Source organism: Gavia stellata, chromosome 2 (assembly GCF_030936135.1).
Source record: "Gavia stellata isolate bGavSte3 chromosome 2, bGavSte3.hap2, whole genome shotgun sequence".
In the NCBI taxonomy this organism is placed as follows: Eukaryota; Metazoa; Chordata; class Aves; order Gaviiformes; family Gaviidae; genus Gavia; species Gavia stellata.
In genome coordinates, this window is record NC_082595.1 from 13,343,334 (window position 1) to 13,369,736 (window position 26,403).

Genomic DNA, 26,403 nt, shown 5'->3' on the forward strand with positions numbered 1-26,403 from the left:
GCTTTCTATAGGCTGCATCAAGTGGCAAAACAACTTCCCTGCAGCTGTTTTATGTTGTTTGGGGTTTGGTGTGGGGATTTTTTTTATTATTTTTTTTTTTAGTGCTTGGCACTTAGAAATCCTCCCCTGCAAACAGGGTCCTCTCTTCTGTGCAATGCAGCCTCAATTAGTTCACGTCTTACACCATCTTCATTGTATCCCAGCACTAACCAGCTTTGGGAAGCTTTTGGTTACAATGGGCTTCTTTTTAAGGAGGGTGTGTGGCTTTGGGGGTGACCTCTGGGAGCAGTGGTTCGTTTTGGTAGGGTGGAGGACACGGTGCTATGAGGGGGGACCCCCGTCCTGGTGTCAGCACAGGGTTTTCGTAGTTTTGCTGACTTAAGTGCTCAGGGTGTAACTTCAAACTTCACTCTGTTCCCAAAGCCGCTTTTTTTTTGTGCCCACCTCTTGCTTGTTTGTGTCTAAGTTCATGTGTTAGCTCCAGTTTTATCAAGGTGAGATGTCCCCTCTTCTCCAGGCTGCCTGTGAATGACAGGTGTTACCGAGAGTGAACTGGATTCACTTTAACCTTGAACTTCAAGGTGTAAAGATTCATTGTCCTTTTCTCTCAGAACACCTTAACTTTTGTGTTTAAGCAATCATTTTGGTGAGTACCAGCCATATACTTTGCAGGGCAAGCGATTGCTGTTATTTTCAGTATGATTTGGATCTGTGTGCATGGCATGTACATAAAATACACGCTCCCACTTGCAAGGCACTCTAGTGCACCAAGTATTTCTCCTTCTAAGACTGTTTGCATACTTTGCCTCATATACTGACTACAGATTTCATGCACCATAAAATAAGTATAGGATGTGAAAGGATTAAGTCTCTATTGTCACTGGCTGTGCAAATGGCCTGTGTGTACATAGCTGTATTTTTTCTAGGCAGTTTTTTAATAATTTAACTATGGCATTAAAAATTAAAGTTCTTCTATGTTTTTTTTTATGGAGGGAGCCATTTAATAATAAAGTACTATCTTTATCACGAAATTATCTATATTCATTTCTAAGTTGGTGGGGGAGGGATGGGAAAGCTGGGGAGAAGGCGGCATGTATGAACTCAAGGCTGCCTTTGGCAATGTGGCCGAGCACTTCCTGCCAGCACAATGGTTCCCCCAGTATGCAATTTGTGCAAAACGGGTAGATGATTTTCTTCATAAGCGTTAAGTACAAAGGGTACTCCATGATGCCATCTAATTGCTTAATCCCCAAGGAGTTCTTCAGGCATTTATTTAACACTAATTGCATGTGTAAATGTTCTTAATTTACAGTGTGTGAAAGTTGCAATGAATGCACACAACAGAGGATGTCAAAGTGACACTTCATGGAAAGATGCAGTTAAGGCAGTGTTAAGTTACTTCTAAATAGGATTAATCATTTATGAAAGTTTAAAGCTCATCAGAGCACAGGAACAAGCATATGATGACTTGTTATTGTTCAAAAGTAACTTGTGGAGGGCAGTCACGCCTCTAAAATTTCTATGATATAACGTAGTACATTGCAGTAAATTATGAACTTAAGAATTAAAAAGCTAAGCAGGGCAAACGATTCAGCACAAGGCAAAGAACTTGGCTTGGCAACCGTTGCACAAAGCCTGCTTGGGCTGTTAATTAGTGCTTGCATTGTAATAGAGCCATGGAGTCCCAGGCACTGTACAGAGCTGTAGTTGTGGGGGGGCGGGGGCATGGGGGGGGGGTGGTCCCTGCTCTAAAGCTCGCATGGCTTTGGCCCACAAGATGTGGGAACAGATCAGTCTCGCAGGGCACAATGCATCCGTAAAGGTCTCGGGACAGGTAAGTGGCATTATTTGGAAAGGAAACTGCAGCCCTGATGCCCGGTGCCAGTGGAGTTAAAGCTTTGATCCTCTCTGCTATCTTGAATATTATTGTAGATACACGCACAGGAACACAAATAACAACCGGTACCTGAGGTCTCAGGAAAAATTCCCAAGTCCTGTGTTCTTTCTGTGCTGGATTTCACAGGGAAATCGTACAATAGAGAAAATTATACTTTTTGTGACATGATTATATGCTCTAGAAACATAATTACCCGTGAGCCCTACTTTGTGGTGCATACTACTCAGGCATACAGAAGTAGCTTCGAAGGGGTGGAAAAAAAGATGTTTTATGGTATTAACAGGAGCAGGGTTCAGGAAGCCCATGTTCAGTCAGCCTGCCTGCCCAGCTCAAACACAACCCTAGGCCACATACCTTTACCCTGTGTGAGATGTATCAGCTCTGCAACTTTCCTGGTTCTTTAGCAGATGCTGATACTTATACCTGCTTTTGGAGAGGCAATAATTACCACAGGGACTAGAGTGTGATAATTCATGTGGAAAGGCAATCCAGATAGAATTTGTCAGAATGGGTGAGAAAGATAGGAAGGCTTGCATGTGAATTTCCTTGTCCATCTGTGAGATACCATGAGCTCTTACTAGCTACAGGAATAATGCTGATTGAATACTACCCGTTGAGAGACCAGGGACTTAAAATGTTCATTTGCTTTATTCTGAAAATTAGACAGGTGTATTCGTGCATTTACATGCACTTTGTGAATGTGTCTAAATCTCACATAGTTTCATATCTTCAAGTTCAGTCTTGATTATCCTTAGACCCGTGAGGAATAGCATGTGATCATCTCTTCTCCAGCTGTGCAGGGCTGTGATGGCTTTACTTTCAGATATGGCAGAAAAAGTTTAAGTGTCTGATTTGCCACAGACTTCCATGGTAAAGACCAGAACTGCAAAAAGGGCTAAGCATCCTGTCACATTGTGTCTAGCTCTTTCCTACATAGTAGAATCCATAACATAAAATTTGGTGCCTTTAGCACAGATGGAATTATACGTGTCAGAATGGGATCTGACAATATTGAGATATGGGGGGAAGTGTCATCTACAGTTCCTGGCAGGCCATGCTGGAGAGGCATGTGTTTCAAATTTAGTTCCACTTCTGTACTTAGAACTAGCATTAAAGTGGTTTTTTCAGCCATCTTAAAGGAGGAGCATGTAAAAAAGGACAGAAGAAGAGTTAATCATATCTGAATGCCAAAACCAGAAATTAATGTGTATGTGAATTCTGGTCGAGGATTCAAGCCAGGTCTCTTGTTAGGTTAAATGGCTTCATCATCCCCATGTGAAACTGCTGAAGAGAGCTGGAGGAAGTTTATGCGTGATGAGGAAAACCTAACTTCTCATGCATCTATCCTGGGCCCTTTGTGATTAATGGAAAGAGTCCATTAATTCAAGCGTATGCTTTTGGTCTCTAGGGGAAAAAGTGGTTGTGATTAAAACCCACCTTCTACTCATATAGCTTAATTTCCTCTGTTTTCCTCAGATGAGACCAAAAATTGGAAGGGGTATGGATGGCCCAAACAGTTTAGTTTAAAACAAACCAGAACAGCCACAAATCTTTGCCTTGCTTTACGCCAAGCTGTGCTGGGAGGCTTTGGCGCTCTGTGAAGGGTTGGTTTGTCTTCTCGCTCGCTGCTTGCTTTTTGGCAGGAGTGGCATGTACTGAGCTTGCTGTTATCTGCAGCTTCCAGAGTAAGGAGACTGCAGAGGGAGAAGCCCACATCTCACATAGTGCAGTCTGTGTCAAGGAAGCCCCGTAGGTGTAGAATGCCAGACAAGGGCACAAGCCCGTACCTCCTGCAAGGCAGGACCTGAAAGTGGAAGGAGGACATGGCACAATGGGTGGGGCTGGCTGCCCGAGGGAGGGCGCGGGGGTCTCTGCAGGAGAAATCTGCTGCTGTGCGAGAAAATTAAAAGGCCAGTACCCTTGGATGTCTTCATGCTAGGCCAGCTGAGGAAGAGCAACCCTGCTGTTACTAGCAGGCAGAGTGGCACCAGGACACGTTTAGGTAATGTCCATTTGGTTGCTGTGTCTAAACTGGTTAAGTTGTACCTGAACTCTCACTTTTATTTCAAAAGTTCAGCCCTTTGAGCTGACAAAGCTCATGCTGGGCTGTCTGTCTCTTTGCACAGCAGAGGTGTGTGCAGGCAGCATTTGTTCCTGTCTGTGGTCTGCAAAGGCACATGATCCATCACTAAGGAGCGGGGAGGTGCTGTGGTATCCCTGGAGGGAGAGGAGCTTGCTCTTCTGCTGGGGTGCTACTGAACACATTGGAGGGGATAACAGGGACCAGAGAGCCACAGTGCAGACCTGGCCAGCTCTGACTCAAAGACAGTAGTGAGGAATGAGGAGCAGACAGGTCTCAGAGTAGATGGGAGGACTCGGTGGGGACTGGGTACTACTGCTACTCATGGAGTAACTGGGCTTTGTCTATCCAAGCGCCGGTGCCTAAGGTCCCTCCTGCATGGACACAGCTGTCAAAGGAAGAGCCTTGTGTAAAAGATTTCCTTTTCTGTCCTGTCTGATCTATTTATTTGGAAGGGGTTGTGCTTAAAGAGTTAACTTCCTAGATTTTATTCTATTTTTTTTAGTTAGAAAGCTTTTCAGTCTCTTTTGGTGAGCAACCTACAAGAGAAAGCCTAGATAGAGCTAGCTCAAAACTGTCTGGCCCAGTGTCTCACCATAAAGTACTGTAAAGGCGAATGTGATATGCCTCTTTACCCTCCTTAAAAACCCCTTGTGCTCCCAAGCGTGCGTTTGTGCAAATGCAAGCCTTTTGAAACCAGAAACCTGTAAAAACGAATCCTATAATTAAAACTAAGATTGCCAGTGTAAAAGTAAGACACCCTTAGTAAGGACAAAACCATACCTCCTCTGGGGTGTTTATAACCTGGATGTTATGGAGAACTGAAAAGAAATCTGCCGTTAGCAATATAAGCAAACTGTCTCTCATGTCATTTGAGTACCTTATTAAGGACTATTCTTATTGACTGGACTGGGGTTATGCCTGAGGTAAAATATTATTCAAGACTAGAAGGAATATCCAAACTCATGCCATTAATGGTTTCTAAAATTTCATCATTACCGTGTGTATGCTTATAATTACCCCATTGACACCCTTTAAATGTCCCCAGTAAAATGTGATATAAGCTTTTATCGTTCCCCAAATGAACATCTAAATGAATCTATATTATAAAACTTTTAAAATAGGTGGTTTAAGAGAAGCTTTTATTTAGCATTGATTTTACTGTTGGTGGACGAGATTCTGAAGTGGACCTAGTTTCTACTGAAACAATTGCTGTGCATTTTCATGGAGTTTTGGTAAGCTAACATTTAAGCAACTGGTTCATTTAAAATACCTTGGTACCGTACAGTTGTGTACCATACAGGTGTGTACATTTAACCTGGAGGGAAGAGGGACAAGGAGAAGGACAATTACAGGATTTCTATTCTCCCCTCCCTTGCCACTCCTGCTTGCCCAAGAGGAAAAAGCATTGCATTTCAGATCCTAGGAAGTCACACTTGCCCTGTTTGTTCTCTGATATAGGCCTATAAACAGAGACATTCAGTCTGTAAACAAGTCAAGCTTACAAAGTGACTGAAAGATAACAGTCCCTCGTCTAACAGTGGGAGAGGAGGGAGGGAGCAGGGGGAGGGATGATAGAGAAGCTGCAATAAAAACAGGAAGGTCTCTGTTGGTCCTCTTGAAGTTAGTGGTTAAAAACATCAAAGCGTGGTGTGTGTTTTTTTTCAACCAGACTGTTGTGTCACTTTATAATTCTTCATAAAGCAACCATCCAGCCACTAACATACTGCAACTGTTAGTGCGAGCTGTGCTTTGATTTAGAGGAACTGTAACCAGCTCCAGGCATGTTAAGCTAAGGAATCTCTTGTAGGTTTACTTGGCATGCTGTGTGCCATTGAAGAAACTATAACTTTTCAGAGCTGCTAATTGCAAGCTGTTCAGGATTTTTTCCTTTCATTAAAAAAACAACTCTCAAACAAATTGCACTCCCCTTCTCTCTCACTCCCAAAACCCAAATCATTTTCCCAGACTCTGAAGTATTCAGAATTTCCTACATTGAAATTTTAAGTGGAAAACAAGATGGCAATGGAAAGGAGGGAAAAACAACTATACCATATATATCAAAGCAAAAATGTACATATACTCAGCTCAGTTCTAAGAAATATAAATTATTCAACAGCTGCTTCAGCAGAGAGGTATTTTTAAAGTTTGAAGCCAGCAGAGTGCGTCAGTTCTCTTAGATGGGGGAAGGTATTTCGTTCTCTGAAAATAAGAGGTTCAGAGAAATGCATGGAGCTCTTGTCTGCCCTTGGAAAAGCAGCCAAATAAAGATAAGTGGGAAGAGAAGCAAAGACGGGTGGGAGCCTTTAAAGTGGGAAAAGGAGCAGCATTGTTCTGGGAGGAGAATAGTGAACTTCCATGTAAACAGTGTTAGAAGCTTCTCTCCAGTGTGCTGCACAGACAAACCACTCTGATTTATAACTGCTCAAAAAGCTGACTTACACTGAACAGCATTTGTTTTCAGCTTTAGCATGGGAAGAAGAGAGCAGTAACAATTCTGTAGATGGAGAGAGCAGTCATACCAGAGCCAGCCTTTGGCCTGTACTGGAGCAGCCTGGCTTGGGGCTGGAGGCTAGATTTTTAGCAGTTTTCCTCCAAGGGAGGAAAGATTTCCCCCTCATGTAAGGAGTAGTTGCATAGGAGGGATTGCTGCAGTTGGGAGGAGGAGTGGAGGCAAATGTTCTAGGTGGGGGAGATGGTTGGTGCCTATGTGCTCTGTTACCAGGTATGATAAGTAAAATTTCATGTCTGGATGATGATTTAAATTTCCTCCAGCTGTGAATCAGGATTTTAGCCTTGGTCCTTCACTATTGATCAAAGCTAGCAAGCACTCTCAGCAGTGGTGAAGCTGCAGCAGAGATTGTAAATGGAGGTCAGTAGTGCAGAGCTCATTCAGGGGACGTATTTTCCATGGGCTTCCATGTACAGGCAGAATTTGAGCAGGGCACAAGTTGCATCCACAAATTGAAACACACCTGCATACTTCTTTCCTCTGGTATATCTTAATTATACATAGAGTCAAGTACTTACCTTTAGAAAACATGCTAGTTATCCATGTAAGTAAGCTGTTTCTAAAGGTTCTCTTTTTTTTTTAATCGCAAGCACATCTTTGCATATACTTCTACTGAAGGGAAAATATGTTCCTTGTAGTTTTTTTAACAACTGAAAAAATAAATAGAAGGCAACTTAAACTTACAGGTCGCTTCAGGTGGACCTGTATTTCTATAAAGTGCTGATGCTTACTTCCAAAATATATATTCTTTTTTTGTTATCAGCTGTTCATGTATTATTAGCTGTTCTAAAAATGTCTGTTCCATATAATATCACCAATAGTAATCAGCTATAATAATGTGAATGCATGTTTTGTCTTTAGCACAGAATAAATCAAAAGACCTGCAAGATTATTAGGTAAAATCATTTATGAGTGGTAATACACTAAAATAAAGAGCTGCAATCATTCTCTGTCCAAACTTCTGTATCAGCTTAAATTGAGACTTTGCTTTTAACTGATGGGATATGTGCCTAAAGTGCTACTCAGGCACTTAAAGGTGAATGAGCACACACCCACCCAGACAAACATATATAAAAAAATTAGGTAAATAAATGTAGGTCAAAGAGCATGCCTTTTGGGGAACGTCAAAAGGCTTAAGTATTAGTTCTTCAAAAAGGTGTATGTAATGGCTACCTGCTACGTACCACGGGTTGGATACAGTTCCCCCAAGTGTTCCCTTAGAGCCCCTTTCAACCTTCTGCAAAAATATCACGGTCTTGGTTACATCCCAATCGATGTAAAAGTTCACTAGTATAATAAAGAGAAGAACTTATCATCACTGGCTAGTCCAGTGGCAGGAGCTCATCATGAGAGATCATGGAAACTTCTTGAGTACAAGCCTAATTTTTGAACATGTACATGTAGTTATGTTTTAGAAACTTACTCCAGCCACATCATTGCCCAAAGGGGCTAGTGGAATACGAGAACTGAGGTCACCTGGCAATGTAGAGATTTTTTTCCTCCCCTGTAGAAGTTTGCTGGCAGTGTGAAAAACTTGAGTGAATAATGAAACAAAGTATTCGCAAGCATCCATCAGATAAAAGCCACAAAGTTACTTCAAAGGTATTAGTGCATCTCTTTATTTGCTTTTCGTGCACATTCATATGTATGACGTTGTGTTTGGAAGACCGTCCATGGCAGAGAAATTCCAGAACGCTTGCATGAATAAATATGAGCAAATGTTCATCAGATGTTCATACCACAAGTGGCTTGCTCAGTTCTCTTGCCTGCTTTTCAAAGCTTGTTGTCCATTTGGAGCAGACAAAACAAAATGAATTTGAGGATTTGCTTTTTCTTAATAAATGACTAAGTAATGTTTGCAAGGATACTTTTTTGGACATACACATTCTAAAATATATTAATGGGATATGGTCACATAAATGAAATTCAATGTATTTCTTACTTATAATATTTAAGTTTCTTCATGAGTAAAAAAGCCTGTCTTCTACTGGTAGTTCACACCTGTGTTGGACCACAGGTAGCTGTGAATATTTCAAGTTAGCCTGAGTATATTGGATGCCTCACAAATCTGCCATATTTTAGGTAGCTGGGACCCAATAATCTCATTTTTTTTTTCTATGTGGCAGCTTGGGTTTTTGATCCTTCTGAGGCAGATCAACAGCCATGAAAGTAACCTTCAGGAATAGCTATTAATTGTAAGTTTAGGTCGTGCTAAACCTATAGATATTATGTAAAACTTGCCTGCTGCAGTTTCTGTAGAAGTGTGGATGCCATCAAAACTATTGAAATTAATAGGGGCCTTTCTAGTGATTTAAATCTACTTTAGTTTGGGCTGCATGTATCTTATTGACGGAGCATCTCGCTTTGCTCAGTGTGTTGTATAGTCTGTTCCTTGTGTCTCTTCCCATCTGAACAAGTGCATTTCGGTGCAGTTGACAAGGCTGCAGTGCTGTGAGCCAAGGCATGCTTGCCACCAAGCTTGTGTGGAAATCCACCAACTTCAACTAAGCTAAGGGCATGTCAGCACAAATATGCACGTATCAAACTAATCCACAGAGTATTTGGAAAAGCTGTGGCACATGAGTTGTTGGGTAAAAGCAAGCTCCCACGTGTGATTATTCAGGAAAAATATTGTGGGCGAACAAAAGTTTTTGGTACTCCAATAAAACTTATTTCTTATTTAGAAACCTGCATCAGTGAGCACCTTTCTCTCTTCTTGATTGTGCTCATATACTGAAAATAAATATGTATGTTTTTTCTTGTTACTATTTTTGTGATTGAAATAATTAGCATACAACAAATAAGAATACTAATTATTAATAATAATAAACTGATGGGTTAGTATATGTTGTTCTTGCTTGTGAGCCTGAAGTTTCTGAGATGGCATCATCTGTAAGAGAGCACAAAATAACAGTGTCACTTCAGAAAGGTGAGCTGGTTTCTCAGTGGGCATAGAGGAGAACAGAGAGGGCTCTATGGTTTGATTTCAGCTCACTGAGAGCCTGGGGAACTGTGTATTTTATATGGCTGGAGCTCAGCAGAACAGAGCTTTGTCTTGATAACTCAAAATGACTAGATCATGCCTGGTAGCTGGTCCCGGAAACCTGACCCTTGTCACAGGCTGACTACATCAATTTGCAGTAGATTGATGATGTATAGACTGTGGGTGCCCCAGGGGAGGCCCAAGAAAGGCCTGAGAAATGTTTTATTGTTAATCCATACCCCTCATTAGCTTTTGCTGTGCTGGATTTCAGCTAGCTGGCAGGGCTAGAGGAGTTGGAGGGAGAATGTGGTGTTGTCTGGCACTGTTATTGTTAGTTGCTTTTTGAATGAAATGATGTTTTAAAATACCTCTTCTCCAAAGTTTAATACATCAAAACTGGCAGGATTCTTTCTTTTCCTCTCTACCCCTCTTGTCAAGTGCCTGGAATGCCTAGATTTTATTTGTATATTGATTTAGCACTCTCCTCTCGACAGCCTGAGCTTTATCTCTTCCCGATAACAGTTTCTGTCTATCCTTTCCCACATGGCAGCAAGCACATTATATATGCTGTAATCAATTTACATTTCACTAGCATTCATCAGCTCTTGCGCTGCCTATGGAGGCTGTAGCCCTGCCTTCACTGGTTTTTTATGTACTTTGAGATGTGTTGCTTGACCGTTTCTTCTCAGTGCGCTGCAAGGTTTTGATTTGAAGGAGGCTGTATGTAGTTTTAAACGTGGTTTCCATCAAACAGTAACATCTTTGTCAAACTTCAACAGAATTAACCTTAACTGCCAAGGAAGTTTTGACTGCCATCATAAAAATGTTTGATTAGTGTTAATAATTTATTAAATTGGTTTGTCCTGACACTGCCAACATGTTGGAAATCTCTCAACCATTAAAACATTAACAGAGTCTGTAATACAATGCTCCTTCTGTTCCATGTTTTATTTCAAGACCACATTCTTACGAGCCTGGTTCTGTGGTGTTCCAATATGCTCTCATTAGGACTGCATTAAAAGATGAAATATGACAAATATTAAAAAGCGTGGGAATATGGAGTAGAGCACGGTGGGTGCAGTTTTGTGGGCAACTCTGCTGCGATTAAATTTTTGCAAAGCAAACCTGTTTTTGCAATATGGAGAAATAAAATCACTAGGCGAGTATTTAACTGAAACAGGCCCGATGTTTGATAGCTTATGTATTCTAGGAGGTTGGACGAAGCATAGTTAGAATTTCTACTAAGATGTGAAAGCTGATATTGGGCCTGCTTATGCTGAAGCATGCCATTCAATTATATAAGAAACAAAGTCCTATTTGAGAAAAGTATTAACACCTTGAGAATAGATTGATCAAATTTTTATTTGATTGTTTACATCTGCACTTGAATTGCTGGTGGTAGGAGGTCTCCTATGTTCTACCAGAAACACCTGTTTTGGCTCATGCAGACTCACGAATTGCATGTAACGTATCCCATATAAAAGGCCATTTAAACAATGACAAGAGTTGGGTTTGTTTTCCAATTGAATGGAAGATAGTTGAAATGGAGGCTCAGTTTATCCTTTGTGATTTGCTGTTAATATCAGTGAAATTAAGTAAGCAATTACTTTTTTACCTCTCTTTAGTACTCATTATAGGACCTCCAACTTTGTTTCAAATGTGTTGACTGAGGTTGCAGGTTGCATCAGTGAAGCACAGATGTTGACAAGTGAAAGCAAAACTTTCATTTTTCCATTCCAGTCATGAATATATATTGAGAACAGTTTCAGTACCTACCTTTGAAATTTAATCCAAGGCTTTTGAACTTTGGGAATGAACTATTCTGTAATTATTCATAACAGCTGGAGTGGTCCCCTCCAAACTCTTCTCTTTCTGATACCTGAAAAAAATATCATGGGTACATTAGTGAAAGGTGTATTTTATTCTACAACAGGAAGTAATCTAAGCTAGTCATATCTGTATGTCCTAAACTCTATGTGTTTTTACATTGAGAACAAATCCTTTAGGCAAGATTTGCTTAGTTTCTGTGTTGTATCGTTCCCAGGTACTTAGCTGCATGGAGTGCAAATCTGAAATAGTTGACCTTAAGTGAGAGGACTGATTTACAGTGAGGTCAATGCTAGTACAATCTGGCCCTTCTTCCATTTAGTCTCCAATAATTTCTCCTTTGTTATGTGCAGGCCAATTTTATGGAAGTCATTACCGTAATCAGCCTTTTTGCAGTTCTCTAAACTTCAGAAAGTCATTCTTAATAAACTAACAACACTGCAAATGCTAATTTGTTTTAGTATGTACTATGCCTTGTAAGATGTTGGCAAGAACCGTGTAGCAACAGCACATTAATACGTAGAAAATAATCAGGTGTTTCAATATCAGAAAGTAATAATCCATCAGCTTGATAAATTCCCAAATATATGTCAAATATGTGAGTGTTTGGGGAACACACCGAGTGTAAACATTAAAATTGCGGCTCTGGAACTGCCAGGAATAGAGTTATTCTTGCTTTTTTTATGCTGCTGTTTGCCTTTGTAATTTTTTCCTAATTATTTGCTGTGTTAATAATTGTTGAACGTTTTGAAACCTCAAAACAGTTCTGGTTATTCATTATAACAGGAAGATAAGCAGAGCAAGTGACTGTGTGATGTGAGATATTTTAATATGAAGCTTCAAATGTCGTCTCTTTTTCTGCTCGGCAAAGTCACTAGCAATCAGAATGTTTCCTCATGGTACAGGATCCTACATGCTGTTATTAGGAACATCGGATATTTTGTGTCTTGAGATGTTTACCTCAGTTCTTGGCTGGAGTGGGATAAACCAAGACAAGCACTCTTACAAAGCGCCAAGAAATTTCCATCTTATTAAGAGCATCCTCAGCTCCTCCTGACACTGCTCTACATGTAAACAATCTATGAGTCTTTCCAAATTGTGAACCAAAGATTTTGTTACCTGCACAGAAAAGGCAAGGTGAGGAGTCTCATATTCATGGTTAATGCATTCCCGTACAATTTTTTTCCACAGTAAAAGGGGGGTTGGAAATTTTTGAATTAAGTCCATAATCTAATTATTTTCAGTTCCAATGTTGTTTCTTTTGTAACAAAACTGCTGATTCAGTGATTTTGTAAATGGCCTGCAGTTACATGCCTCTGAGTGTGGTCTAATGAGGATTGGAGGGTGCCTCTTAGATCATGTTGGAAAACTAAAAGGACTTGTTTTCCCCTAGCTTTTCAAACTAATTAATATCTTTTTTTTTAAATATGAGAACAATCCTTATATATACATTGAAATCCTCTTCAATGGCACCATTTTCCTGTCCACAGCTTTGATGTGCTGCACATACTTACAAAAAGGCTATGGTTTGAGAACAGCGGTCAATAGATCCCGTCATGGGCCTAGCTGTTTGACGGTGAATTTGAATACAGTTGTGTGAATGAACTGAAATTCAACAGAGGAAGAGAATCTCTGTTCTGTTCAAAACAAAGCCATGCTCTTCATCTCCAGTTATTTGTACCCATTTTTAACCCATATTTCCATGTTTTAGGGACAGTACAGTTAATGAATAAATGGACCACAAATACCTCTGACCCACTTCTCTGCTTATGTGCTGTGGCTTGATGCTTGAATTGATATTGCCTATTACCTGTATCGCTGGTCTTAATTTGTGTGCATTTGGTGACTTTGTTTACCCTTCTGTTGTACTGGGTAATTCCATTGAAGCTCTGTAAAATAGGGTATAAGCAAGATTTCATAGTTTTCTCTTTTCACTGCCTTTCACTAATAGCTATGAAATCATGTTCTTGTAATACTTCTGACCAGCCACAATACTAACAAAAGGGCCTATTGCCCAAATACCTGATAGTTCAAAACTACTTCCTTTTACTTAACTTTGCCCAGCATTGACCTGGAAAATGATGGAGTCATGTAACCTCCAAATCTCTGCAAATGAACAAATCCTGACTCTAATCCTGTTTGTAGCTCTGACAGTTTCTTCTAAAGAAGGGTTTCTTCAGTTATTAGATTGAAATAACTGCATGATACACGTTTATTAATGATTTGTATGACACTGGAGTCCAAGAAGTATATTGAATGAAAAAAAACAACCCTAGAAATGTAAATAGAAGATGAAATTTGATTGTAACGCAAAATTAGCCATGTTTTTTACTGTCAGTTTGCCTCATTGTGAAAAATAAATGACAGAAGGGAGAATGATCCAATACAGAACCTGCGATCCTGCACAAGGCAAAACAAAAGGACATGAAGGATAGGATGGCTTGAGACTGATCATGAGGTGATAGATAAATGACAGCGTAGAGGAAAAAAAATCAGCAGAAATACCCTGTATTTAAATAATAAATGAGTAATAAAAATCAGTGTTAGAGAAGCACTCGTATCAAAGACAGTTTTGAAAAATCAGAACAGCAGAAAACAGGAAAAGCAATGACATCTGAAAATGGGAAAGCCAGGCTGGAGAATTAAGATATAAGAATGAGACAACACCAAGTATAGATCTTGCTGTTTGTGACTAGGAACTGAAAGAGCCGTGCTTAGTGTGCCGTGCTTCTTCTTTTGTTTCCCAGTGCAATAAGGTTATATATTCCAACCTATTATAAGTCTGGTTTCATATACCTTCTTATCATTCTAGGTTCATGTCTTTTTGGATGTGAATTTAACTGCATGGTCAGTACAAAGTCGTCAGACAAGCTGGTACAAATTAATAATCATGTCTGCATAAGTCATGGTTCCCTATCCACTCCAGAGTTTAACACTTCTAAAAGCAAATGTTGGATGTTTTATTACTCAAAAAGCCTTTGAGTTGTTTGGGTCAGTCTTTTGTGTTTCTGTGTTGTCTTTTGTTTCTACCTGCCCTACCTCATTAGTTAATAAGTTTTACGTCAAGAACTAGGCAGGAAAAATAGAAATGTAGCTGCTGAGTATTTTCTTACCCATATCCAAACAAATTATCCACAGAATAGTGTCTGTCTTTTAAACTGCGATTCAACTTTTCCTTGTAAATGGAGGCAGAAAAAGCCAAGGCAGACAAGGACTCATAATTTTATCCTGTTCTGCATAAAGACTTGTGTCTGACAGTTGGTGCAGCACAGTCTTGTGTTACATGAGTAAATTGTGCAGAGTTCAGGAATGAAAGCTGTTCCATAAATAGTCAATATTTAGCTACGATTATTTAAGCTGCACTGGTATTGCATGGGCATCTTTAACAGGAAATTATGATCTTTGTTCCTTTCTATAAAGATGTTATCTTTATTAAAAGATTCCTCAGAGCTGCAGTGCACCTGTCCTTTTATATGCAGCTGCCTTTGACCTGTTAGAAATCTTTGTAGCATCAGCAAACAACTAATGTTGCCTGGTGGTTGGTTTTTTTTTTTAAAAAAAAGAAAAGACTATGCCACCTTTCCTTCCTGCCCTCTACTCCAACCCACAAACTGAAAATCACTTCCCGGTGCCCCAGTTTGAGGAAATTTCTTCAGCGATATAACATCAGGTGATTTATGCATTTCTTTCTGGTATAATAAAGATAGGGGAACCTTTCAGCATAATTACTTAACTAGCCAAATATTTATTTTAGAGATATTGTAGGTTGTATAGCTCTACAGCACATTAGACAAAGTATATATTGTGAGAGTGGGTGGAACCTGGTGGCTACCTTCATTCATCCTGACCCCAGTCAGACTTTTATCAAAAACTGCTCCAGGGAGGTGAGACTTATCACTCCCATGGGAAACCCCAGAAAACTTTGTATTATTGTCCTGGCAAGAGTCTAATGGAGGGTAGATTTTCACTGGTACAGGTGTTGACAGTACTGCATCCTTTCTGGAGCAGCTGGTTGCACTAGAAAGCACTTCTTACAGGATTAAGTCTGTTGCATGCACTTGTGGGGGGCTGATTTGCCTCATGTTTGTATTGCAGTGTTGTGCTAGTTAAAGGAAAACAGTGCTTGGTAAGCAGTGAGATTGCAGCTGCATCCTCTCTCTCGGGTGAGGGTGAGCGTAAGGACAGGAGCAGGTCCAAAGGCTGGGCAGAGCAGCCCATGGAGGAAGGTTTCTGCAGCTTCCTCTGGTGTGCCTGTCTGCAGGGCTCTGCTGGGTGCCACCAAATTGTAAAAAGACTCTTCCATGAGGGAAACCTGAAAGCAATGGTGTTCTTCCATACAGAAACTCTGTCCTTTAAAGGGAAAGGCTAGTACGCTGCAAACTTTGGAGCACCATACACATCTTCATCTACACCGATAATGTATTTGAATTGATCCGTCCTTGTGTTTCAGAGCACTTTGGGGGGAAAAAAAAAACCACATGGTATTTTCTGTCTCAGGTTGGCAAGGCATGAGCAGGAGGAGAGTTGCTGTAGAATTATAGGGGGAGTGGGAGAAACTGGGATGAAACCTAAGTCTCCTGATCTTTGCAGTGCTTTCAGTAGCATCCCAGCCCAACAAAAAGTATACAGCTGTTCACATTGACTGTACTTAACTTGCTTAAAGTTAAATAAAGCAAGTACTTAAATAAATTTTTCTATTTAGATGTTGTCACTGCAGGCATGCCATTGTAACCCAATTATTAATACTTAAAAAAAGAAACATTATATTTTACATATGTACAAGAGAATTTTCTTCCTCTGGCTGTGTGTTGAGAAGCGGGTGGGGGGCAGGAAAAAGATTAACGGGGTGGGGGTGGAAAAATGTATTTTAACAGAAGAAAGAGCATGCCCAGTTACAGTCTCACAGCAAGAAATAAACATTGCAATCATAAACAAATGTAACCGTGAGTACAGAAGACAGTGATTTTATTGCATTGACATATGGTGCTTGGGCAACAATGGAGGATTTGTTCTCTTACATTAGTCAGGACACATTGGCTGGCAGGCCCTTTCTATGGCCATTGCTTCCAGATAGCATGTGTCAGAGCTTGGATTATAAAATATCTAGGAATGTACAGACAAAGGCAAGGAGAATGAGGGGAGGTGGGGCAACCTCTTCATCTGAAGGTCTGAATGTGAATGTTCTCAAGAACCACACTGGAAAACAAATCAGCATCAAGAAAGCTTCCCTTTTGTAATGTGCCTGCTCTGCCTTTCACGTTTGTTTGAATACTTACATTTACACTCAGCAGAGTTATCTGCGTGTGGTATCTTGAGGCATAATTATCCAAAGCCAGCTCTGCAGATCTATGCAAACTGTGATGAGACAAACTGACAATGTGGCTCCACACGAGACCGTGCCTTGTCCTCGTGTATCAGGTTTCTGCTCTCAGTGCCACCAGCTTAGATTCCATTGGGTTCTTCACACAGATCCTATGGGATTGTGTTTCTAAATCTGGATCTCGGTGAGAGGTGGGAATTTTTGTTTCTTGTAAAACAAGGTACCCCGGAGGAAGGAGATCTTTATTGTGTGCTCATGGGCACAATCTGGACGGCACAACTAACTGACAGACAGTGCTGCGCAAGGATGTGAGAAAAGCCTTGGCCATCTAAGAGTCGCCAGCTTTTCAATTAAGCAAAATCAAGAATATATTTGCAAGGAAGTACTTGCTCTTTTTCTTTCTGTTTCTGTTCATCATATGTTAGCTGTATTTTCAGGTTTTTGATAACTTGACTGCATTGTGATTCATGCTGTGATAGGAGAGAGCTCCTCTCCTGTGGGATTTTCAGTCCTGTGTATTTAGAAAGGCAAAGACTGGCAAAAAGGTGACATCAATTTCCTTTTTATGGGGGAGAAGTCAGGCAGAGAAAAACAAAGTGTCTTGAGGAAGGTCCTTTAGGGTCTTAGTGCAGAACTGGTTATTAGAGCAAGATCTCCCGGTCCAGTGCAATGCCTATTTAATGCATTGTTTGTATGTGCTTTGAGAGTATCTTTCAACTCTTCACTTGTTTGTTTAGAATCTAAACTAATTCTAAACAAAACCCCTGTTTTGTCCAGATCAGATTGCAGATGCTGGATGCAAATGTAACATGAAGCTCAGATCCTGTTTGGGTTTTCTGTTTGCTTGCTTGTTTTTAGTTCTAACATTAGGAAGCTTTTAGCAATGTTAAAAACAAAAGCAAACAAAAAACCCCAACAACTTAGAGTTATTCTATTCCAGTGCAAGTATGAAAAGGGGGTCTCTTTTATATCAGTACAAGGAAAAAAACAAGACCTGCATGTTCCTTTTCCTGTAAAGTGTTTCCTCCTCTGAAGTAGCATCCCATGAAGTAACAATTCCCATTTGAGACAGTAAAACTGAAGGATATTTTTGTACATTGACAGCATACACAACAAATTGTGGGGCAAATCTTCAATCCAGTAATGCTTCTTAATACCCTGCTGGCATGTGAAGCCCAGAGAGAAACATCTAAAAGGTCACCCTTTATTTGTTGTTGCTGCTGTTAAGATCAGACCCTCTTTCTTGTGAGACTCTTTTCTAACAGAGCAGCCTCGCAGCAGCTCTCTTTGAGAGTCAGGGAATAACTTGGACTGGAAGGGGCCTCTGGAGGCTGCCTGGTCCAACAGCCATGCTTAGAGTGGGTCTAACTTTGAAGTTAGATCCAGCTTCAGAGATAACTTGGGTTGCCCAGGGCTGCATCCAGTCAGGTTCTGAACATCTCCAAGGATGGAGACTCCTTCAGTCCCCTGGGAGCCTGTTACAGTCTGTGACCACTCTCATGGTGAAAAACAATTTCCTAACATCTAATTGGAATTTCCTTGGCGGCAGCTTCTGTCTATTGCCTCTTTCCTTTCACTCTGCACCTCCAGAAGTTTGGCTCTGTCTTCCTTAAAAGCTCCCATTATATGGATGAAGAAAACCATAAGATCGCCCTTCACCTTCCTTTCTTGAGACTGAACAAACCCAGTTCTCTCAGCCTCTCCTCTTATGTGCTCCAAATCCCACCAAGTCAGGAGACGGGTCCCTTCATCCAAAGCAAAAACTCAAATTAATTTGCAACAGATATGTCTCGGCTTTCAAGACATCAGTGAAGGCCAGACACGTGGGGTAAGTTATTTCCATGTTTGAAGGGAAATGTGTTGGCACAGACACAAGATACCTTGTTGCTAATGTAATTTTTGGCAGGTATGTTCACTCAGTCAAGTTTGTTAGACGCCAAAAGCAAAGCATAGTGTAACTCTACATTTCTCACATGTGGTCTCACAAGCAGCCCTGTGTTCAAACCTCCAGTCAGCCTGTGTTGCCTTGGCTCTTCTCCTGCCACATGGCAATGCATATCTGAGAAGAAAATTCAGTATATTATTCAGTAAATAGCAAAAGAAATAATTTGAGTACTTCCGTAACTTCTGACTAGAATTTCAATTTAGTTGTATGAATGCCCAATTTTATTCCCTTTATTCCAAAACATTGAAAAATGTTTGAAAAAATATACGTATGGTTTGAATTATTTTGCAGAGTGATTCCTCACTGATTTCCTAGATAAAATCGATTCCAGCTTATAAAAATCCTTTCTGGACCTTGTCTGTCGCCAGCTTTTATCTCACTTGCTCCATTGTAATGTGTCTTCATTGTAAACAAGGTTTCAAAGATGTTGTGAGGACAGATTGAATGTCCAAACAGAGAAAACAAAGCCTAATTGTGTAGTAAGTTTGCTTTGTCATTTTTTTAGGTGCTTTTTTTTTGTTTGCTTTTTTCCCCTCAGGGAGCCAAATGGGTCTTTACTTGAATGAATTTAATTGTTGTAGAAAAGTTTTTTTTCTTTCTATATGCCCTGCTGGGTATCTTTGTTATCTTTCTTTAGTCCGTGCTTTCATGCCAGGTTGGGATGGGGAAGTGCTTTCTCATGCAATATGCTGACATTAAGCCATCTTGGCTGTGGAGGGCTGGAGGTATTTTGTATTCTGTGTATACAAGCTCAGAACCTATAGGTGGTGAACAGACTGTCAATACTATATGTATCGCTTGCCCACCTACTTGCAATTGCCTTTAACACTGTTGCTTAAAATTGCCAGTAGGGAAAAGGATGCTGTTGTGTTTCTCTTACTGGTTATCTTACAGTTAAAAAGCTGTTGCCTACAGAATCAATGATACCATAACATGAGAGCAATCTCTGAGGAGGAGAAATAAGGAAGGAATTAATGTGAGGAGGGAAGCGTGCAGCATTTACTGCTCTGCCAGCTCTCATAGTGGCTGCCTTCATGATGAAAACCAGTGGTGTGTAATTCTGATGGCTCAGCTTAGCAGGGATAGCAAGAGCTGCATTTGGCACAGCACTTGGTCATTTTGTTGTGACGTTACTAGCCTAACTTGCATTGGTTTAGAAACTTCTCTGAGCGCCAGATTCCTCCTTGCTAAAACTGCTAAAGCAGTGTTCATGAGAAATTTCTACTGTCCGTGTTGTAGAAAGGCAGCCTATTGTAGCTTTTTAAAAATCTGTTTGACCAACTATAAATCATGGCTGTGATGCTGATCATGCAGTTGTGCCGTAAACAGTAATCTTCAATGACTTTACCAGAGGAGGCTTTTTCTTTTGTCATTAGCAGTGGCATTGAAGATGCCCATAGCTAAGATTTGGAGACCTGGACCCCCTATGTTCAGGTTTGTTTTGGCACCACAATTTAGTTTTCATTCAAGTTTAACTGATGGAACTTACATTCTTCCACTTCCTAAAATCAAAGCTAAATATTTGGGTGTTTTTCCTCACTGGGCCACAGTGTAAGTGACCAGAGTGGCTATTGCCGGCACTATTGCTGTGCGAGCACCTAGAGCCTGGGAAGGCTGGTACCAGGCTGGCTCCCAAGCAAACACAAGTGAACAACTCACTCTAAAGGGAATCTCTGTACATGAGCATATATCAAGTAATTTGAGGTGTCTTTAATGATATGATGCACGAGTTGAGGTCTCACCTGCAATGCTTGTGTCCTATAGCACTCCTTTCAGGACCCGAAGAAGGTGTTTTGGTTTAGTTTTAAACTGTCATACTGTATGCTCCCCTTTAGTCTGTCATCTTTTTCTGCAGCCTCACTAGCTGTTCCTCTGTGGGCACCTGTGATTTGTTTTCTCCTTCCGAAGTCTAATACGTCAAAGTAATCTTTACTGAAGTGCAGCTTCTGGTTTTGTACATACTGATTGTTCTAGAGTATTTTATCACCTTACGTTCCACTATTTCCATTCTAGTCAAGAGCCTTGGAAGACAGCATTTGGCCCTGAAGCTATGCTTGCAGTATCTCATTACTTAATTGCTATCTGCATGCTTTTTTGCCTGTCATACTCCATTGTTCAAATCATTCACTAAATAAGAATTATTTCCAGGATGAATACTTCAAGGATACTTCAGATACCTGTTCCTCTGTAGGAATACTTTTGGCAGTGAATCACTGATAGATGTTCTTTAGTCAGCTGTGAACATACTCTGTGGTGTTTACATTTAAAGTATTTTTTCATTAATTTTCATAAAGTTGTGTACAACATGTCAAAAGCCTTATTCAAGCTGAAATATAGCTACCACTCTCCTGTTATCTACTAAACCTATTAATCCATCGAAGAAGGAAATTGGACTGACTTGCCGTGGTTTTCTCTAGTTCTTTTTATTACTGTTATATTCCAGTAGTTGAAAATTGTTTGCTTAATCGTTTGCTCCAGAACCTTTCCAGGACATAAGAGTGGTTTGCAATTTCATCAATCGTTCTGTGATACCTTCCTCTTCTTTTCTTTTTATCTCTGTCCTCTGTATACTCTCAAAGGTGATTTCCTATGGTTCAAAGACCATTTTCATTAGTTCCTGAAGTAGTCAAGACCGGATTTCATGAAGCCTTGCTTATTTGGATATATCTGTCTCATCTAAATTTGTATTTCTTCTGTCCTCTGGTCAGCATTTATTTTCTTTGGCATCCACAGAGAAAGAAAAATCTTTCTTTTAATGAGAATTGACTTCTCCAGTTACTTCACAGGTTGAAAATGTGGATTATCAAACAAGTAATTGTCATTACTCTAAAAATGGTGGTATTCTTCTAAAAATGAAGTAAACTACTGAAGTGATTTGGCTGATCCTTCACAGCAAGTCAGTAGCAAAGGAGTGGCACCCAGACACTTATGATATGTCACCCTCGGACCTTTCATTATGGGTCAGGACTCAATTGTGCTAAGCTCTGTGTGAGCAAGATGATCCTGTTCCAGAGCATGTCATAGTGAAAACTTATGACAGGAGGCAGGCAATATGGACAGACAGACAGCACCACTACAGGAAAACCCAGAAGCCATCCGTAGTCTGTAAGATGAGCAGCAAATCAAAACTTGGCCCTAAGTTCTCTCAACAGCATGTTATTTCCTAAAATAACATCCCATGAGTGTGCGAAATGAGTTTCCTTGGTGATGCTGACTCTTCTTGACATGAAGAAGCCTGAGTGAATTCATGCTGTAGAAACTGCAGTTACTGAATTTGACCAATTGCCATTTCCCTTTAAGCACCCTACAAACATAATGGCTGTCTCGGGCTGTTCTTGGCCTCATTGCGCACAATTTACAAGCTTGGTATTCCATCAGTCTTTCAAAGAGAACTAGAAATATAGTATTCCCTCTCATATATTGTGAAAGGACTCACATGGAAATGTAATATAAGTAAAACTTCTTTAGTCTCTGTATATTATTCAGCATTCAAAGTCACAACCAGACCTAGAAGCAAGGTCAGATGGCTTTCTAACACCAACTGTGTTTCTGCGAGCTACTGTGTTAGCTTGTACATTCCTGTATTTTCATTGTGCATATTTTTATTCTTATTCAGGATTCATCCATCTGAGAGGAATATATTGAGCTTATACATGCACAGTGACCACACACTCGGTCTTACTGTTCAGCCTCTATTTTGTGTCATGTGTATTTAAAGCACTCTGACCGGTTTTGTGAATGTGCAGCGTGATCTGCAACATGGATGAATCTGGGGTAAATAAGAACCTGAATATTTTATTGTTGTTTTGATGGGGTAACTACAAAATTTATCTTCCTTGTACTGTCACTTTAAACTGGCAGTTAAAAAAGCTTTACAGGGATTCTTTTTGCCTATTTATGGTATACAGAATTAAATCTAGGGATGCATGAGCTGGACTTAAGGAACCATCCGACCTTTTGTTATTTTGTAGTCTTTGTGGGGACATGGGATATAGCTGTATCTGTTCAAGTTGAGGATAAAGAACTGAGACGGTGAAGACTGCTAATGAAAAAACTGGTTCACTTATTGCTAGGAAGGCAGATTAAGATATCTTAATACATAGTTACTCATTGTTTTAGGGGTGTGTGTATATATAGGCTAGTGATGTCTAGATAGCATGGATGTAGCACCTACATAGCACATTACATTGTGCTATGATCTTTCTGACATTTGGAAGGGAGCTCACAGAGAAGGTAAGGGTGTAATTTGCTACATGCTTATTGGTTTCCAAAGTAAAATCTTAGATTATATGATTCAAAACAATATTCATATTTTAAAGACAGTCTCCATGACCTGAATATGTGGAAAATGGACAGTTACTAAACCAGAAAGTAGACACGTTGTGCATGCATTTTAGTGGATGTTTTGATGCTGTGGGTGCTACGTGCATGGTTTATGTAGTATACTTTTACCGTGTAGTTTTGTGGAACTTTTACATTATCTGTGAATCAACTGAATTTTTAAACTGACTATAACTTTTTCACTCCATGAAAGCAGGCAAAAGATTTGACATAAAGGCTTCTGTAGCTTGTGCACCTCCTTTTAGATAGCAACTATACTTATTTGCTGACATCAGATAGTTTTCAGAGTGGTACCCAAGCCTGCAAATAAAATGTGTAGCATATGTCATGCACATTAGAAGCACAATTTCTGCAAATGTCTGTAACCCAGCATTTGGCAACACCATCTCTGTGCTTGATTGACAGATTATTTGATATAGAACAAGTCCCAGCCTGGGAGTCCCTCTCTTAAGCCCAATGTGCAAACTTACGCTTTCAGTTCTCAAGTTCCCTGCTGTGTTTATGAAGGCTGTGGCCACCACACATGCACATGACTAACCTTACTCATGTGAGCTGTCCCATTTAAATAGGTGCATACGAGGCTGTGATGCTGTATCCTAAATGATTGAAGAAGTAATCCAAATCCTGAATTCTTACTTTCATTCAAGCACACACATAATCCTTAACATCCCAAGTAGTGTTTTAATTAGCTATTGAAAGCAGTAAGTGTTAGGCTCTGAAACTGATTATACATCTAAAAATCACTTGGGCTAATTAAACAATTTAGTTTCCATTCATGTTCCATTGGCTCTTGCTCTCCTTTCATTAATTTTAACCCACAAAAAACCTCACCAAAATCACCCTTGGTGTAAGTGCCTGCTCACAGGCTTTGCTCTAATCCCCACAGAGTGTTGGATATTACTTTCAACTCAGACCTAATTAACAGTGTATGTTCTTTATTGAAATCAGAGCATTTCTGTATATTACATGTCAAAACAGATACTTGTTGTGTGCTGTCATTTTAAGAATATTGTTCTTGTCCATGTCTGGTACAATCCTTAATTTTAGGAGGCGTCACATTACACTAGAGATTCCTCTGACAGAAAGCAAACCTTAATTTTATCCTTTTTTTTCTTTCTAGTATATTTGTACTGGTTTCAAAACTGTGTAATTGAAAACTGTGCTCCAGTTCCCTAAAAGAGAAGTGTCCTTTTCAAAACTACTAGTGATGCCCTTAGCAGAAGACCCAGGATTTGAATGGGCATTGAAACTAAAGGATTTTTCTAGATCAGGTGTGAGGCACGGTGATACAGCAGTATTGGAAAGGTGACTGCTACCAATAGCTCTGCTTCTGTCACGACCACACGTTTCCAAGTCAGCACAAGGCATAAAGACATGTTTAAATCCTCTTTGCATTTAAAGTGGAAAAAGACTGTGCTTTGCAGAAGCCCTGCTTTGTGGAAGATGGCTTAGTTACTTACACAATGAAAATTAAACATGTGCTAAAGCCTTTCACTGAAACAATGCCGAAAACGACAATGAAAAATAGTCAAACAACATCCAAGCAGAAGTAGGTAAGTATATAAGCCTAAAATATATTTAGAGTAGCTGTGATGCAGCATCACGTTTATAGTCAGGATGCTGCTTGGACATCTAGGCCTGCCAATCGCAGGGATTAATGTCTGACTTGGAGAGAAGGGCCACCTGCTTCACTGGGGCTCAGAGGAGCGATCCTAACATTAGCAGTTTTATACCTGGGTTTCTAAAGGCACAGGCATGTCAAGATTTTTGGTATGGCCAGAATGAAGTGTCTGTAGCTAGATTTCAAACTGAAGTACCACTTACTATTCTCAGTTCTCTTCAATGGCTGTCTCCTACCATTTTAAGTTTCTTCAAATCTGCATTGTTGAAGTGAAGAGATGAGAAGGACCACTTGTGGTGGTGAGGGAGGCTGTTGGACAATTTAATTTTAAATGCAGTTGTGTGGAAAGAGCTAGCCTTTTTTTTTTCCCCTTTCTGACATCTTAGAGACATCATTGGGATTCAGTGCTTTTAGCACCTCATTTGTTTAGTTATTGGGATAGAATTGCAGTTGGAAGTCTTATTTCAAATGAATCGTTGTTTGTTGCTAATATTTAGCAGAGGGAACACTGTTTTGTGGTTTTACCCTTGGTCATTGACACTGAGTAGATTTGTCTGGAATAATAAAACAGGTTCTCTAAAAATAACTATGGGTCTTCCAAGAAATTTGATTTTCAGTATAAGAATCTTTCAGGCAGGTTGATTTTTTAGAAAACACTTGTGGATGGGCATTGATTATGGAACGGACTTATTTAGGATAGCTGAATGCAAGACTTAAGGCTACATAATCTTCTAGAATGTATTTAAGGGTAAGCAAACTATATGTTGAGATTCTGAACGCACAGAGGTTAAATGATTTTTAAGTGGCAGCAAATGGTACTTCTGGTAAACCCAACCCAGATTTCAGCAAGCGTTTCTGCCTTCAAACTGCACAAGAACTGCTGTGGCTGGAGGTGATTTTGCAACTCCCTTTGTTAACTCACAGACACAGATAGTTGCTTTTGAAAATTAAATTAACTTGTGTGTTGGAATGCCTCAACATTTGGATGCTCACTTGAACACACCTTTAAAAATCCAAGGATGTGTTTCTGCAAAAACACAGGCTCTCTTCTGTTGGTTCATGTCTGTCAGGTAAAAATAAAGGTAGCTTAGACCACTATTCCAAGTGAGTGTCAAGTCTATAGCAGAAAAAATATGTAACTTTTATTTTGCTATCCTGATTATATTTGAGGTGTGTCTGAAGCAGCATGGAAAACTGCTTGAGGGACATCTGGGTTCACCATTGATCTGCTGACGTCAGTCAAGGTGCATCCTCTTTCTGTTTGTCAATTCATAAACCAGAGATAACGCTCAAGGCCACCTTTGTCACATGCTTTCAGATCTTCTGATGAAAGGAGCTTCACAGAAACAAATAACCCTATTCACTGAGAATTTCATATTGTGGCAAACTTATTTTCCAGGTTAGTGCAAATGGATCCAGGAGTTCTGGAACCAGGAAGCCCAATATGTGCTCTAGGCTAGTCCAGCTCTTCAAGTGAAACTTGTCCTGCAAAACAGACGCTTTGTAAGTCTCTCTTCTAAAAGGATTCTGAATGTCTGATATGTTATCTGCTTATTCTGATTCAGATAGTCTCTGTTTTTTGTTGGTTGCCTTTTTTCCTTTTTTTTCTTCCCCCTAGTCTTGCAGAAACTCAGTCTTTGACCTCTTCATTTCTGTCAGATCAGGCTGACATTGACCTACAAGATCAGAAGTTGCTCTCAGGTTGGGATGGGTGAACAGAAAGTCTTGTGTAGCATGACTGTAGGTCTCATATCTTTAGGAAACCAGGGCAAAAGTCATGCCTGCCTTCATTCCATTTGCTTTGAAAACCAGAGAATGGACTTGCCAAAACAGTATCTCCAAACTCAAAGCTTTCTTATCCGTAGCAAATGGGGTGG